The 17124-nt window shown below is 48.7% G+C and overlaps 1 protein-coding gene across 3 annotated transcripts in view; it reads left to right on the top strand.

The window, feature by feature from the left end:
• The first annotated feature begins 3448 nt into the window (after nt 1–3448).
• The window catches only part of LOC137451695 (lethal(3)malignant brain tumor-like protein 3), a 61372-nt gene continuing 47696 nt past the window's right edge, over nt 3449–17124 (top strand). For 2 of the 3 annotated variants that reach the window (XM_068159398.1, XM_068159396.1), the window contains exon 1: nt 3551–3638. The gene's annotated coding sequence lies outside the window, so the exon portion shown is untranslated. Of the gene's footprint in view, nt 3639–8136; nt 8232–17124 lie in introns of all 3 variants that reach the window. The other variant, XM_068159400.1, reaches the window with a different exon arrangement.

The following is a 17124-nucleotide window of genomic DNA, read 5'->3' as shown; positions in this document are numbered from 1 at the left end:
TGTATGACAGAGAGCTGCTGTACAGGAACCCATCTGCTCTGGGTTCAGAGTGTCCAGACAGGCTCTGCCATCACACTGTAATTCCCTGGCACCTGCTTTCCCAATCTGGCTTCTCTAGTTAAACCCAGAGCAATTTGGAGTTGAGGCTGGAGCCTCAGCTTGGCTCTGTATCGTTTCCAGGAGTTATTCCTCCTGTGTTTGGGGGGATTCTAAAAGAAGAAAAAGTGAAAGACTTGCTTCTGAGGAGCTCCTGGCTTGGAAATGCCAAGAGTGGTAGGGGCTGCTTTGCTGCCATGTCCTCAGTGTGAGGTGTGGGGAGGAAGGAAGTCAGATACCAGCTGGAATTCTATAGCTGTTCCCAAATAATATCCCAGGTTTACACTGGGCAAATTATAGAATCATAGAATTGTTTGGGTCAGAAAAGCCCTTTCAGATCATCCGGTCCAACCATTCCCTAACTCCACCAAGGCTGGGGCTAAACCACATCCCTCAGCACCACATCTCTGCCTCTTTGAAACAACTCCAGACATGAGGATTCAACCACCTCCCTGGGCACCCTGTTCCAATGTTTGAGAACCCTTTCAATGAAGAAGTTTCTTTTAATGTCCAACTTAAACCTCCCTTGGTGCAACTTGAGATCATTTCCTCTTGTGCTAGGGAGAAGAGACCAACCCTGGTGGCTGGTGAGGAACTTTTCAGGATTACAGGAGTGATAGGACTGGGGGGGATGGAGCAAAACTAGAAATGGGTAAATTCAGATTGGATGTTAGGAAGAAGTTCTTCCCCATGAGGGTGGTGAGAGACTGGCACAGGTTGCCCAGGGAGGTGGTGGAAGCCTCATCCCTAGAGGTGTTTGCAGCCAGGCTGGATGTGGCTGTGAGCAACCTGCTGTAGTGTGAGGTGCCCCTGCCCATGGCAGGGGGGTTGGAACTGGTTCATCCTTGAGGTCCCTTCCAACCCTGACAATTCTACGATTCTAACCTCACCTCACTACATCCTCCTCAGATCATTTGACCTTTGCTAACCCAAACTTTACCAGCATCTCTTCCTTTGCATGTGTGGCTTTGCGTGAGGACCTGATGTTCCCTGCTCTACCTGCCAGAGAAAAAGAAAAGGCAGAATGTATTTTTGTGAGTTCTTCCTTGAGCTGGAAACAAACAAACAAACAAGAAGATCATTATGGCTTTATCAGCCACTTTCCTTTAGCAAACTTCAACCTGCAAGCAACACTGGTGACAGCAGTTCTGCGGCCAGATGTTCACTTCCTAGGTGCAACAAATTCTGTTTAATTTGCTCCTTTCAAACTGCTGCTGCCACATTAAAAAGATGAAAGGGACAGAGAGCCCAAGAGTTGCTTTCAGCACAGAATATTTTGGCAGAGTTTAAGAGGGGTCAGGGCTTAGTGAGTGGCTCAGACTTGATCAAATGTCATATTACCACGGTAGCGTGAGAACGCTCCCTGGAAGTGATATTTAATTTCTTTAGAAGGAAAAAGCCTTTTCCAGCCAGCCATGTTTAGTGCTTTAACATCTTAAGGCTCTCATAATAGCATTTCTAATCCTTTTTGCTGCTTAATCTTAATACAGAAACAAACCAGGCTAGGCAAGATGTTTGTAATAGAGAGTGATTGGCTTAAAAACACCTTCAAGAAAATGTGTAAATTATAAAAGCTGGGCAAAAACTTTCTAAAGTGACTCTGGTTTGTGCTGTCTGCCTGCCAAAGCTGCTCCTTATGAGGTGAGGGTTGAGCGAGCACTCCAGGAGAAACATTTCCTCCCTAAATACAGAGATTCATAGAATGGTTCGGGTTGAAAGGGACCTTAAAGGTCATCCACTTCCAACCTCCTGCCATGGGCAGGGATACCTCCCACTAACCCAGGTTGCTGAAGGCCTCATCCTACCTGGCCTTGAACCCCTCCAGGGAGGGGACGTCCACAACCTCCCTGGGCACCCTGTTCCCCAATGTAAATAATGTAAGAACATAAACCACCTGAAGACAGGCTGTTGGGGATGGAGGGATGTGGACATTTTTTGGCTGAGGGGTACATTTTCAGTGTGTGCAGTTAGAGATCTACCCAGAGCACTGGAAAACAACCCCAAAAACTCTGATGTAGGGAAATAAAACTTGAAGGTGAGCTCTGAGAAGGGAAAGGATAAATTCATGCAGCAGGCACAGGGCAGCTTCTGTTGAATGGTGTGGTGAAAGCATCCAGATAAAAGGGCAAGAAGGCTCAAACCAGGGATTCCTCACCAAAACTTAAATTGCTGCAATTAGCATAAAAATATGACAGTTCAGTTGTGTGTAAACTCCTCCAGCTTCTTCACATCCCTGTAAACCTCGGACCCAGCAAGGGCTCAAACACCAGCTGGGAGCATCTGCAGAACTCTGCCTTCAGCTGGAACTTGCTGACACCGACGAGGTGAGAAATGTTATTTGTTTTCCGCCTAATTTTAAAGATGGGTATTTTATGCTCCTCACTCAAGGGATGAAGAATATTATGATGTGTATTTCAAATGAGCCGTTTCGAATCTCATTTATTATTTTCCTGAAATCCCATTCCCTTTAAGCTGTCACAGCTTGGGGCCGGCTCGTGCTCCTTCCTCACTCGCCACGGCAAGAGAACCCAAACAAACCCCCCCACCCCCCAACAAATCCTACCAGCACTTCTTTTATTGTTTCAAAATTCAAATGGAAAGGCAAAATAACATCTCCAGAGGAGAAGAAAAACAAGTTTAACAAATGCAGAGAAGAAGGGGAAATATTTTGTATTAATCCTCGGCGGGGAAGGCAGCGCCGTGGAGCAGCCCGGTGGGTCACGATCTGCTGAATACCAGTGGGAGCCGTGATTTTTACAGCTCATTTTCCCCAAATCTCCCGCAATGTGCCTTAATGCCCCCCTCCTAATGTCCCCACGGGCCCATGCCCATTAGTGCTCCTCTCCCAGTGCCCCCATGGATCCATTTATGCTCCTGTCCCAGTGCCAGTCCTGTCCCTGCATCAGCTCATCCCAGCACCACCTACATCTCAGCGGTTCTCTGTCCCAGTTCCTCCCTATTGCAGTGCCTCGATGCCCCACTACCATCCTGTGCTAGTGCCAGTCTGTCCCACTACCTCCGCATCCAAACGCCAGCCCTGTTCCCAGCCTAAGTCCCATCACACCACCAGCTCATCAGTACGTCCCAGTGCCAGCCCAGTCCATCACAGTACCAGCCCTGACCCAGTGCTTCCAAGTCCTAATGCCAGTTCACCCAAGTGCCAGCCCTGATTGAACTGGGGTTCAATCTACCCAGCGCCAGGCTTGTCCCAATACCTGCCTGCCGCAGTGCCTGCCCCATCCTACCGCTCAGTCTCATCCCAGTGACAGCCAACCCAGCACCAGCCCCGTCCCGCTGCCTTCCCCTGCCCGTGCGGGTCCCATCCCAGTGCCTCCCAGTTTTCATCCCCATCCCAGTGTCCCGTTCCGCCCTGCCCCCAGCGCCGCCTCAGCCGGGCCGGGGCCGGGACCGGCGCGGAGCGCAGCGGGACCGGCGCGCATGCGCTCCGCCGTCCCGCGGGACCCGCCGGGGCACTAATTGTTGCCGGAGTTAAAGAGAAAAAGCCTCGGTACGGCAGAGAGGGGCTGGGCAGCCGGGCCGGGGTGAGTAGGGGCGGCGGGGACGCGGTGGGAACGCGGGAAGTCGCCGGCCGCCATCTTGTGGCGGGGGGCGGCGGGGCCAGGGCGAGCCGAGTCGGGCCGCGCCGCTTCGCTGCGCCGCGGCGGAACGGCCCGGCCCGGCCCCGGGGTCTGCGAGGGGAAATGGCGCCTCGGGGCAACCCCGCGTCCCATCCCGGCTCGACTCCCCCGCTGAGGAGGGGCTGTTCTCCGGGGGTCTCCTCCCCGCTGGGTGCTGAGGAGACCCCGAGGGGTTTCCCTCAGTTTAAAGCTGCCGGAGGGGTGTGGAAAGTGTATTTAAAACCTCCCTGAAGGGGAAAGTCCACTGCGAAGCTCAGCTGAAGTCGCGCTCCGGAGCCGCGTTGAAGTTGTTCGCAGGCTGCGGAGCGAAATGATTAAATGTTTACCGTTTCTCGAGTGCCTTTTTTCTTTTCTTTTTTTTTTTTTTTTTTTTTTCGTCTCTTTCTAGTGGGTCCTCAGCGGCTGGTTATGAAAATCAGGGCTGTCCAATCCTGGTCCTAGTTGTGAGGGAAACTTTGGGAGCACGAACACTCAAAAAGCAACTAAAAATAGATCATTCCGGTGCAACGGGGAGAGATTTTTTTTGGAGGCTTAGCCGAGAGCAGAAGGGTTTCGGTTTATTTTCACGGAGAGGGAGAAGGAAATGGTCCAAAGTTGGTGGCAGCAGCTTTGAGGAGCAGAAGTGATGACATCAGGTGTTCAGGAACAGAGGGAAGGGCAGCGCAGGGCGAATCGAGGGATGAATATAACACTTTAAAAGCATTGATCGGTGCTGAGGGTGAAGATGAGTAATGGGACAACCTCAACGATGTTCGGTGTCGAGAAGCAAGGGAGTAGGAAGAGTTCTGCTGATGCTTGGTGCTGCGGGGGGGGGGGGGGGGTGTGTGTTAGGCTTTTGTTAGGGAAACGTTTTGCTCTAATTTAGTCAAATAGCACCTAGATAAGTTTATTTTAAAGAGAAACAAAACCGTAACGCACGTTGGGCTGTAATTGGGATGAAGGGAGGGAGAGCTCTGATATTTTGTGCCAAATTGCATAAGACCTCTCTGCTTCGTGGCTTGCATAATAAAACAGAAAGAAGAGGAGAGTTGGGGCTGTGCAGCCTGGAGAAAGGAAGGCTCCGGGGAGACCTTAGAGCAGCCTTCCAGAACCTGAAGGAGGTTACGAGAAAGCTGGGGAGGGACTTTTGACAAGGGTTTGGAGTGATAGGACAAGGGGCAATGGGTTTGATCTGGAAGAGGGGAGATTTGGACTGGAGATTAGGAAGAAGTGAGGGTGGGGAGGCGCTGGCGCAGGTTGTGCAGGGAGGCTGTGGCTGTCCCCTCCTTGGAGGTGTTCAAGACCAGGTTGGATGAGGCCTTGAGCAACCTGAGCTGGTGGGATGTGTCCCTGCCCGTGGCAGGGGGACTGGAACTGGATGATCTTTAAGACCCCTTCCAACCCAGATGGCTGTTTGATGCTGCAAACCCTTCTGACCACACAGCAATTAAGGGCAATCCGATGCCGTCTCATTAGTGTTTTGCTTCCCTGTTCTGCCTTGTCCCATTGATTGAAATTAAATATTTCTGAGGGTGGGGACACTTTTCTTTTTCCAGGGTGAGTATGTCTGCTCGGTGGTGTAAGGGATGTAATAACAATTACTAGAAGTCCCCAGGGTACTTTGCTGGACTGGAGTTTTATAAAGTAATTACAGCTGCCGTTAAAACGTGGGACATTTTTGGCCTCTGTGCTCTAGTTTTGGCCTAGAATTGATTGCACCTCGCAGGGCAAATAATCCCATTAAGGCTGAATGTGTGTGAAATAAATTGTAATTCATCCTGAGCACAGAGGTGGAAACGCAACCCGAGCTGGAGCTGCCAAGTACAACTGGGTACAACTGCTGGGCAAGATTGTGTGGGGCCAGCTCCATTATTTTTTTTTCCTCTGGGCCAGAGTTAATTTCTCTTGCTTTTGTGGCTCTCAGTGCTGTGATAAGTAAGTTGCAGTAGGGTGAAGTGGTTACAGGTGTGCTCTGTGGGTGATTGCTGACCGACTGACTTCTCACGGCCCAAGGTTGTGTTTTCTTTGCTGCAGCCGTGCTGTTTGTCTGCAGTTTTTTTCTCCCCACCAGTTCTTTATTTACTGGTTTTTTTTTAAGGCAGGAGCCTGAGTCTTCAGAGTGATTAAACAAATTGTAGATGAGTCTTTTGATAAAAACAGTATCTGCCCATTTGACTTCAGAATGGTTGGGTTAAAGTTGTGGTGTTCCTCTGCAGGAGAAGGTCTGACTCTGCCTTATCTCTATCTTCATGCAAAGCCTTTAGTCTCAACACTTTGATGTATGATGATGGGGAAATGAATTTGAGGGTAAAGCCTCAGTGTAGCCAACACACTTGTCATTTTCCATATGAGCACTGGTATTTGAGGGTGCTGGAGCCCTGGGGCAGGGTGCCCAGAGGTTGTGGAGGCTCCTTGTCTGGAGAGATTTCAAACCCACCTGGACACTGTGATCCCGGGCAAGCTGCTGTGGGTGACCCTGCTTTAGAAGGGGGGTTGGACTGGATGAACACCAGAGGACCCGTCCAACTCTGCTGGGATTTTTCCAGAGGTGAGAAGTGAAGCAGCCTAGCAGTGGTAATGAGATCAGAATGTCCTTGGGTGGTGGTGGAGATGTGGATGAAGGTGTATCCTGTGCCAGTCCATGCCCAGGAAGGGAGGTTGGAGGCCTAAGTCCCACTATCAGCATTACAGAATTTGAGTATCAGGGAAACAGTTAAACTGGGTCAAACCCAGACTGAAGCACAGCAGCAGCTACTCTGCACCTTTATAGTCTTTCCTGCGCAATTACAAGGTGGTTCCCAAGCTGCAGTGTCTGTTCTTTTCCCCCAGACAAACCCTCTGCCCTCTCTCCCACCGTTTCTAATTTTTAATCTATTGCAGCTGCTCCTGGCACCCTCCAGCAGCCTGCCGAGGGGACCGAAGAAGGTAGCACAGTGGGTTGAAAAATGAGATCAGAGACCTGCGGGGAGGGGGGAGATGACCAAATGTTTCCACGTTAATGAAGGCTGGCAGCTGAAAGCTCCGACACGTGGAATCAATTAGCCGTGGAAGCAAACAGAGATCCCCCCAAACCCCATCCCTCCTAATTAGTGGCACTGGCTGTGCTCCGCAGGTGAGGCATGCAGGCAGATGTGCTCTGCTGAATTTGGCAGATTGCTTTCCAAAGCATGGTTCAATGTATTGGAAAAAGACTTTCCCTCCAGGAGTGGATGTTTTATTACTGGCTTTAGCCTCTTTTGGCTCATCTCCTATTTTGTGGTGTTGTGTTGTGTGGGTTTTTTTTTTTTAATTGCTGATTGAATCCAGTTAATTGAAGGGATAAAAGCCTGCTGGATCTGAGCAAACAGAAGTAGAAGCTGTAGTCATGAACCACACAGGATTTGTTTTGATAACTGTATTTATGTTGTAGCTTTTCAACCAAACAAAATATGTGATTTAAGCAAGAAGCCTGAACACAAGCAGCAGCAGGGTTCGTTCTTGACTGGTGTGAGGCAGATGAAAGCTTCCTCGCATGGTGCTGTGTGGCTGGTGGCAGGGTGGTGCAGAGCTGAGATTTCTGTTGGCACATCAGATAATTCTAGGCTTGGAAATAGTCACCACTGTTAAAAGTCCTGTGGCTCGTCTCTCCGTGCAGTGGGATTGGCTGGAGCAGGAGTTTTAGGAGGCTTACAGGGGCTTGGAAATGGTCCCCACCTATTTAAAATCCTGTGGCTCATCTCCCTTTGCAGAGGGGTTGGTGGGAGCAGGAGTTTTGGGAGGCTTGCAGGGGTGTGCTGTGTCTTCCAACCTGCATCAGAATGGCTTTTCAGATAGCACATGGTGACTCTTGCATTTCTGCTGCTCCATGTCTTTGTGTGGTCTTTCTTTTCCCTTTGCACATAGTTTGGGTTGTTTGAATTTTTTGACTGCTTCCTCGTATTTGGTTTCCACAACACTGCTTTGTCCTCAGAAGCTGGAACATGAATGGTGAGAGGCTGGAGCAGGGAGAAAATAGCTGCAGTGAATTTACAGGGTGAGCCATAGTAGTTTTACCCTTTGCTGCCCTTGTTTGGGCTCTAAGGAGATGCTTTCTACCCCATACTGTGCTCAGAGAATTTATTTGTGGCTAGAGAGGGACAACAGCCTGGCACAGGACCTGGGAGCCTGAGCTCTGTCCTGGCTGCACCTGTGCATGGTAGCCTGGGCTCCACTTTCCAGTTGGTGCTGGAGCTTTGTCCATTTTGAGGCAAAATATATGGGAGTTTGTATAATGCAGCCTCTCAACTGAGAGAGCATAGGACTGCACCACTGTTTGAAAATAAATACCCAGGAAAAAAGATCAGTCCCTTAAAGGTGGAGGCTTAAAACTGGTTTATTTCCAGCAGTGCAAGGCCCTTACCTGCTCAGCAGTGCTTTTCCTGTCATCCACTTGTGTCAAAACCAGGTGCAGAGTTCTGTACTTCTGCCCTTGGCTGCAGAAGAGATTATGGAGAAGGAATTGCCTCTGGAGAGTGTCTGCAGCTGCCCTTCCTTGCACAGGTGAGAGGACAGGCATGGCAAGGTTGGGGATGGTACTGGGGTGCTAGAGAGACATAGAATTGCAGCTCTGGTTTGAAACTCCTCCTGTACTCAAGTTGATATAAGGAGCCGGAGGTCTTGTAAGAAGGACAGGGAACTGCTGGAGGAGGTCCAGAGGAGGCCATGAGGATGATTGGAGGGTTGGAGAACCTTCCCTATGTGACTGGCTGAGAGGGTTGGGGCTGTTCAGCCTGGAAAAGGGAAGGTTCCAGGAAGGCCTTAGAGCAGCCTTCCAGTCCCTGAAGGGGATGACAGGAGAGCTGGGGAGGCACTTCTGACAAGGGTTTAGAATGACAGGATGAGGGGCAATGACTTTGAGCTAGAAGAGGGGAGGTTGAGACTGGAGATGAGGAAGAAATTCTTTAGAGTGAGGGTGGTGAGACATTAGAACAGGTTGCCCAGGGAGGTTGTAGGTGCCCTCTTCTTGTTGGTGTTCAAGGCCAGGTTGGATGAGGCCTTGAGTGACCTGAGCTAGTGGGAGGTGTCCCTGCCCATGGCAGAGGGTTTGGAACTAGATGATCTTTAAGCTCTTTTCCAACCCAAACCATTCCATGAATCTATGAATTCATTTATCCTGGTTTCATCCATCACAAGATGTTTAGGAATCATATTTGGAAGACGTTGGAAGTTCTGTGTGGATCGTGGGTGAGGTTTTCTTTTCCCCCTCTTGTTTTGAAGAGTTAGCTGGGAATGTGGGTTACAACCTTTCAAGGTGAGAAGCTGGGTGGTGTGGTCAGACTAAAAGAAGCATTGGGGTTCTGGGTGCTTGCAGCAAAGCTTGGAAGCATGCACAAAATCCTTTAGGAAATCAACTAGGACTAAGCATAGACCTGAGTGCATTTTTTGGGGGGTCAGGAGCAGCAGCAATAATGCTCACCAAATTTGCACATTTTCTTCTCCTGCTCACCTTCCACAGCTCTGCTATCAGCCCATCTGTACTTGCTGCAACCTCTGATGGGAAAGGAGGGGTGGAAGTGGCTTATCTATGTGTGCAAGCTGTGCTGCTTTTTAATATTATCTGCAAAAGTACTTCTCTGGCTTTTGGTTTAATTAGTTCCTTCTCTAAACACTTCACTTTTCAGCCTCAAGATGATATTTTTTTTGTTGGTGGTTTGTTGGTGGTTGTTTTTTGTTTAAAGGAAGATTCATTTCTGACCTAATGTTTTCTGCAAAAGGGACAGCAGCACTTTTGCCATTTCTCATTGTATTTAACACAAAGAAGGCATATGAGGCTTAATTGAAAGAAGTTTGGATGGGGTTTTTATATGGCCATCTGTGCCAGGCTTGACTTTAATTCCTTCATTCTGTAGTAATGCTAAATCTGCAAATAACAATTTGCTGGCAGACTCTCCCCTGCTATTTAGAAAACAAATACCAGAAGAAAAATCTGATTTGCTATTTTTGTTGGGCTATTAAGTATACAGAATCTGGGCACTCTGGCTGCTTCTGCCTCTTGACTTCAGCATCAAATGGATCTGAAAGACAAGCCAACACTTACTTGTGTTTTGGGTGGTTTTTTTTTTTCCTAAGGCTGCTTCATCAATTCTGTGCAGGTTTTTTTTTCTTCTTTCTAAACACTTGACATGCATTATTCAGTGTGGAACAAATGCTGGTGGTGTCAGTATGACACATGAAAAACTTGTGGTGTAGGTACTGGTAGTTTTAGAGCCTGAGACTAGTCCCCTTAACACCTGTCATTTGCAGTTGAGAGAACCAAAGTTTGTTGTTCTCCAGGAAACTCTGAGCACTTAGAAAAATCCCAACATAATAAAGTGGCTTCATGCAATTGTAGAATTGGTTTGGATGGGAAAGGCCTCTAAGGTGGTTGAGTCCAACTGTCAGCCCAACACCACAGTCATTAAACCATGTCCCCAAGTGCCATGTCCACAGGTATCTTGAATACCTCCAGGGATGGTGATTCCATCTCCCTGGGCAGCCTGTTCTAATGCCTGACCACTCTTGCAGGAAAGAAATTGTTCCTAATATCCAACCTAACCCTCCCCTGGCACAATTTCAGGCTGTTTCCTCTCCTCCTATCACCTGAGACTAGAGAGAAGAAACCAACCCCCACCTCACTCCAACTTCCTTTCAGGGAGTTGCAGAGAGCAGTGAGGTCTCCCCTCAGTCTGCTCTCCAGACTAAACAACCCCAGTTCCTTCACCATCTCCATTCTCTAGACCCTCCACCAGCTCCACTGCCCTTCTGGACACACTCCAGCCCCTCAATGCCCTTCTTGGAGTGGGAGGCCCAAAACTAAGCCCAGTATTTGAGATGCCTCAGAACAAAAGCAAATAAAACAACTAGCACAGAGACGTGACATCCTCTACAGCCTGAGTCTGGAAGCCTGCACCAAACATGCAGCCATTGAAGATGTCAAAAAAGTTGGAGGGTAACAAAACATGATGGGTAATGGCTGCTCCTCTTGATTGTTTTCATTAGCTCCTTCCACTTTACAACCACATTTTATTGCAGAGTTAAGTCTTTGTGTCTTAGTTAAACATGGAAGTGGTGTGACTGAACTTTTAGTGTTCCATTATCAGATTCCTGGTGGCGGTGTGGTGTTTGGTTGGGTTTTTTCCCCTTTCCCCCCACCACTGCAATTTTTATGTTGTCACAAAATGAACTTTTATCTTGAATCACAGACCTCACAGCTTCCTTACAGGTCATTAAGTTTTGAGTGAAGGGGGTTCTGATTACAAGTGATGGAAAGTTATCTTGCATCTGTTGTTGTAGAAATGGGATCAGGTTTAGAAATGGCCAAAGTCCCAGCATCTGGCTAGGGAGTACTTTGGGTCCCTCCTGCAGAGCTGCTTCTGAAGGTGGTGGGGTCTGTAGTGTGAGATTTCTGTGTGCTTCATTGGTGGCTGCAACTGTTGCAGTGGTTACAAATGGTTCCTAGTGGTGGGGCTTAGCAGTGTCATGGTGTCAGGCCTTGAGGAGATGTCCCTAGGTCTCCTGTCTGAGCCCATTGAGTGTGGGCTTTGCGCAGGGCTTTGTCAGTGGCTGGGTGCCTTCCCCACAGCCACCATCCTTTCTAATCACAGAATCATTATGATTGGAAGAGACCTCTGAGATCATCAAGTCTGACCAGTAACCCAGCACTACCAGGTCTCTACTAAACTAAGTCTCTCTGCACAACATCTACACAGCTTTTAATCCCCTCCAGGAATGGAGACTCCACCACTGCTCTGGGCAGCCTGGTCCAGGCCTTGACAACCCTTTTGGGAAGACATTGTTATTCATGTCCAACCTAAACATTCTCTGGGGCAACTTGAGGCCATTCCCCCTGTCTTATCACTTGTTTCTTGGGAGAAGAAAGCAACTCCCACTTAGCTCCAACCTTGTTTCAGGTAGATATAGAGAGCCAGAAGGCCTCCCCTCAGCCTCCTTTTCTCCAGGCTGGAAAAATCCCAGTTCTCTCAGCTGCTCCTCACAAGACCTGTGCTCTGGAGCTGGGGAGAAGCAGCTCAGCACCAAGTGCTTTCAGTGAAAGCTATAAACAGGAAGGTCAGATGTGCTTCAGTTCCTTGCTTTCAAGTAGCAAACAGAAGCACTAATTCTGGATGTGAAGTAGGTTGTGTGTCTTCCTTTGCATCCCCCTCTTCTGTTGGGAGTAGGTCAATGTGCTCTCCAGCATAGCACTGACAGCCTCAGTCAGCTCCTGCAGCAGACAGGACAGGAGAAAGGCAGCAGAGTATCATCACATATGGGGGTAGCCAGACTGGAAGTGAGGCAGCACTCAGCCTCGTGATCCGAGGTGACACTGCTGGCTTGCGGCATCCTGGCTTTCCCATGTCTCTGTGAGGGAAGCTGGCGGGAGCGGCAGCAGCAGCGTGGGAAGAGGGGGTCTGTGTGTTCAACAGGCACATAGTGAGCAGCTGCAGCCTGCTCAGGTGCTTTAGTTTTGCCAGCTGAAATAAATCTGTGCACATGTGTGTCTGCCTTTTCGATGCAACCGTGTCAGGAGAGCAGGAGCAGTTCACAGATGATGCTGCTGGGCTTAGTCCTAGGCTCAGCTGCAGGCTTGCAGCATTGCTTCTGATCTGCTGAATTGATTTCAGTCTCATTGCCACGGTGCCTGTTGATTTGTCTCAGCTCAATGCCACCTAAGCACGATCCATACATCGATGTGTGTGTGTAGGGTAACCTTGCAAGGGCTGCATTGTACAAATGAACGTGGCAAACTCCTGAGTGGTTGATTTTAGCAGTCCTGTGGCAGACCTAAGACAAAAAGGGTTCATTTCTCTGCCATTCCAGCCTGAGCTGCAAGCCCAAGGCATCCCTCTTCTTTCCTAGACCATTCTTTCCCCCCCTGCAAATCTTTCAGAGCAACATTTCCTTGTTTATAGTCACAAAAAACAGTGGGAAATGCAATGAGTGGAGCCTGGGATTCCTCAGTTCTGAATTTTCTTTTTTCCTTCTCTGACATAGTGAAAGAAAGCACTTAAGGCTTCCTCACACTGTTAAGTGTTTGCCAGTGGCTGCTAACACTTTTTCTTGAGGCACTGCAGCTCCTGATAGTCCATTTCAATCCCTGACTGATGAGGTTCCTGGAGGTGAGGCTGTTTGGGGGTGAGTTTTTTTTGGTAATGGTATTAGTTCAGCCTTGCAAAATATTCCTTGCCTGAGGTGAGTAATAGGTTTTGATGGGTAGGTAAGGCATCATCAGTCATCATCATAGCAAAGGACAGGCAAATGATTTTTGTGTCTGAACTGCTGAGTGTTGAGAGCAGTTCCTGAGAGTGGTTTCCTTCTGCCCTGCAAGAAGGGATGAATAGTTTTTTGGGTTTCTGTTTAAATTGCAGTTTGGTTCTCTGCTAGCATCACAAGAGTGAGTGGCAGATCGAAGGCACTGGGTGTCAGACACCGCTGCCAGCCCTGCCAAGGAGCTGGGGGTGCAGAGAGCTCCGAGTGCCAGCTCTGAGTGCAGGTCTGTTGCACTGAAGGCAGTGACCGCTTTTGCTTGGCTTCCCATTCCGTTTTGGGCAAGAAAGGTGATTTGTAAGTCACTTGTTCCCAGAACAGCTCAGTGTCAGATGGTTTTCTCCATGCCAGCTGCTTCTCAAATGGAATTTTGCCTCCTGGTACACGGAGGCTCAGCCAGAAGGGCTGCAAACTTCAGCGTTGTAACTTGATTTACAGTCTTTGGGTTTACTGAGACGTTGTGATTCTCACATTTACCCTCATAGAAAGACACTGAAAACCTTGTGGCATTGGAAATCAACCCAGCAGCATCTGAAATGGGATTGCTGTTGAAATCTTTCTTTTCCCATTAGGTCTAGTGAACCCCCATCCACCCCTCTACCCTTCACTTTTAGTTGTTTGTTTGAACTTCACCATTTTTCTTGCTTTATTTTCCTTTTGTTTCCTGTCTAAGGCAGGATGGATGTCAAAAGCCAAAGCTGCTTTTCCACAGCTGAAGGAGTTTCCCAGGCACCATGGATCAGTGGCAGAAAAAGGTTCAGACCTTGAGTATTCCTGACCTCTCTGTCCATGGATTCCCTATCAAAAGATAAAGCCCAGATCTCTGGGTGGTGGCATATTGATTATGAACCATCATCTACAGTGGATATTAGAAAGAAATTCTTTCCAGGGAGGGTGGTGAGACCCTGGACAGGTTGCCCAGGGAGGCTGTGGATGCTCCCTCCCTGGAGGTGTTCAGGTTCAGGTTGGATGAAGCCTTGGGCAATCTGGGCTGGTGGGAGGTATCCCTGCCCATGGCAGGAGTTGTGGAACTTTATGGTCCTTTTCAACTCAAACCATTCTGTGAATCTCTGAATCTCTGCCAGCATGGTCATCATGTACATCTCCATAAACCCAGATCTACAGCTTGGCTCTGAATGACTCATCTCAGTTTTGCTTTGTCTTCTCCTGCATTAATGTTTCTGTGTCTTCAGAAGTTAAAGATGAGGAACAATCACAGCTGGGGACAAATGGGGAATGTTCGTGCCTGGCTCTGGCTCTTCACAATGTTTCAAGTTAGTTTCTGCTGCCTTTTTAATTGCAGTTTGCTTCCTTTTATTGGGCTATCTTGATTTTATTGTAGATTTTACTGATAAGGGAGCATTATAAGGAAAGTAATTTACTTTTCCAGGAGCTTGACTGGATTTATAAAGCCTAGAGATGAAAGTCACCCATTATTGTGTCAGGTCTTCTCTGCTTACTACAGGATTATCTTCTGCATTGTGATTTTTGACAGTTTTCCTGCCCCAGTTTTAAATACGTTCCACAACTCAATTACTTCTTTCTAACTATCTCCCAACCCCTCCTCCCAAAGGGAGCTCTGAAAATGCTCTTGCTGTTTGAGCTGCATTATTTTTAAAGCCTGAATGTGCAAAGAACAACATCCAAAATAGCTGAAGGGGACCTACAGGAAGACTGGGGAGGGGCTGTTTAGGAGGGCTTGTAGTGATAAGATGGCAGGCAATGATTTGAAACTGGAGCAGGGTAGAATTAGGCTGGAGATCGGGAGGAGAGTGGTAAAATACTTAAACAGCTTTCTCAGAGATGTGGCTGAGACCCCATACCAGGAGACATTCAAAATCAGCCTGATCTAGTCGAGGTGTCCCTGTTGGCTGTAGAGGGTTGGTCGAGATGACCTCTGGGGGTCCGTTCCAACCCGATGCAATCTGTCAACCTAAAAGGACTGGTGTGCCCTGGCTGAAGCTGGCATCCAAACGGCCACAAACGAGCGTTTCCAGATGTCTGAGGCTCCCGCAGATACTAATCTATGGTGAGCCTTCAGCTGCAGTTGTTCAAACCACCCTCCAGAAGGCTGCTTGAGCGGGATGTCCGAGCCCTGGTCCCCCCCGTAGCAGGTGGTGATGATGCAGGTCTGTCTCCATGGACACTGCCCTGTGTACCGTCCGCATCCCGCGGCAGTTAGAGCCGCTGGAGGCTGAGCTGGCTGCTTGCCTGCTGCTGCTCCGCTTTGCTTCCGCTCCCGTTCTCACCCTCCCGACTCGCTCTGAGGAGCCCGAGTGCCACTAATCTTCACCATTAGGCAGGACTGTAAGTAGCTAGAAACATATTTGGGAGCTAAAAAATAGAGGAACTCCTCCGACAGGGATTAGGTTGGGATACTCAGAGCCATTGGGTATTGCAGTTTACAAGCATCTGCCCTGCCTTTGGCCCAATTAGGGTAATTGTGAAGAGCTCTAGTGCTTGAATTAGAGCTGCAGGAATGCTCAAACATCAGGTTTTACCCTGTGTCAGACCTGGGGGTTTGCCCTTGGCCAAATTAAAGTGTCGGTCTGTAGACAGAAGGTTGGGGCTTGTGAAAGGCTCCAGATCCGGAGGGGAGTTTACCTGCCCTGATTTAAGCACTCGGCAGTTAAAAACCTGCCCTGGGCTTGTGTCTGAAGGCACTTTGCAGTGCTCAGGAAAACAGCCTGCCAAAGGCAGATGAAGTGCCTGGTCCCGGGGTGGTGCAGCTCTTACTCTGAGTTAAGAGCCCCGAGTTAAGCCTTCAGAATGACCTTACTGCAGTCCAGCATTCAGATGTCAAAGCAGAGACCCCTACCCCGGGCAGTTTTGCCCCATTCCCACAGGAATGCAGCTGGACCTGTCAGTTGGGCTGGGGCTGTTTTCAGTCTAACAGCCCGTGCCTGCTGCTGGAGAAATGAGTAGAGCTGCCAGCTCAAGGGAAGCTTGTGAATCTTCTTTTGCTTTTAAATCAAGCAGTTTTGTTCCTAGATTATTCAGGTTTAAAGGGCAGGAAAGTGCAGTTAATTTATGGTCAGTGTTTGGTTAATGTCTACCACAGAGAGCATTGAGTAAATGGATATGGGCAGCCCAAATAGCAGCATGGCTTTTAGAGGACTCTTCTAATGGAGCCCATTAGTTTGTCTGCTGGGACACAAAAGCAGTAAGTCCCATTTTAAGTATTTTAAGGGCTTTGCAGCATTTCTAGCCTAGAGTCTTGATATTAGAGCTGTAAAGAGGGACCTGGCCACAGCTGCTGCTGCTCCCCTGCCCTGGTTATAGAGATTTGTCACTTGAGTGTGACTTTGTGCATCCCCTGGTATTTGTACTTCTGTGATGTGAAATCCTGGTACTCCTCATCTCCAAACCCAAGCTCCTGCTGAATGCAGAGACCCCGGAATCCTAGCAGGGAACTTTAATTGGCAAAAGCCTCATACAAATGAAATCACTGTGACAATTTACTGGCTTATCTTTTTGTCCTCAAAAGACCTTGAGGCTCTTTCTATTCACACTTACTGAGGTCTCATGGGCAAACAGCAAGTGTGGCATTTCATGCTCCCCCACCCCCCGTCTGTTAAAAGCGGCCTTGCTCTGAAAACCCTTTGTGAAATGTAAGCAACAGGCCGGTTTATTCTGTGCCTTTTGTTTTGTTTTCACACCCCAGTTTTCTTGCTTAAAATTAAATAAAGAGCTCAGTTGCAGAGCAGAAAGATGGAGGAGAATGTGCTGGAGGAAGCCATCAGCATCCCGACTGCGGACCCCGAGCTAGTGAATGCCTTACAGTGGAAAGACGGCATTGGTACCTTGCCTGGTAGCGACTTACAAGTAAGAAATGGAGGGGCACACAACATGAGTGGCCACCATGCCTTTGGCAGCACAGATTACATAGGTTGGGGAAGCATCCCTAAAAATCTATGGACTGGAATAAGAGTTAATGATGCTTATGAATACTTAAAGAGCAGGTGTCACAAAGATGGGACCAGGCTCTTTCTCCAGTGGTGCCCAGTGACAGGACAAGGGGTAATGGGCACTAACTTGAACATAAAGCTCCTCCTGATGTTCAGATGGAACTTCTTGAGTGGTGGAGCACAGGAACAGGCTGCCCAGAGAGGTGGTGGAGTCTCCATCTTTGGAGACATTCAAAACCTGC

The sequence above is a fragment of the Melanerpes formicivorus genome, unplaced genomic scaffold (assembly GCF_026170545.1).
Source record: "Melanerpes formicivorus ecotype bairdi unplaced genomic scaffold, bMelFor1.0.p_v2 SCAF_45, whole genome shotgun sequence".
Classification (NCBI taxonomy): Eukaryota; Metazoa; Chordata; class Aves; order Piciformes; family Picidae; genus Melanerpes; species Melanerpes formicivorus.
Note: the sequence above shows the minus strand (reverse complement) of the source record. Positions and strands in the feature narration are given on the sequence as shown.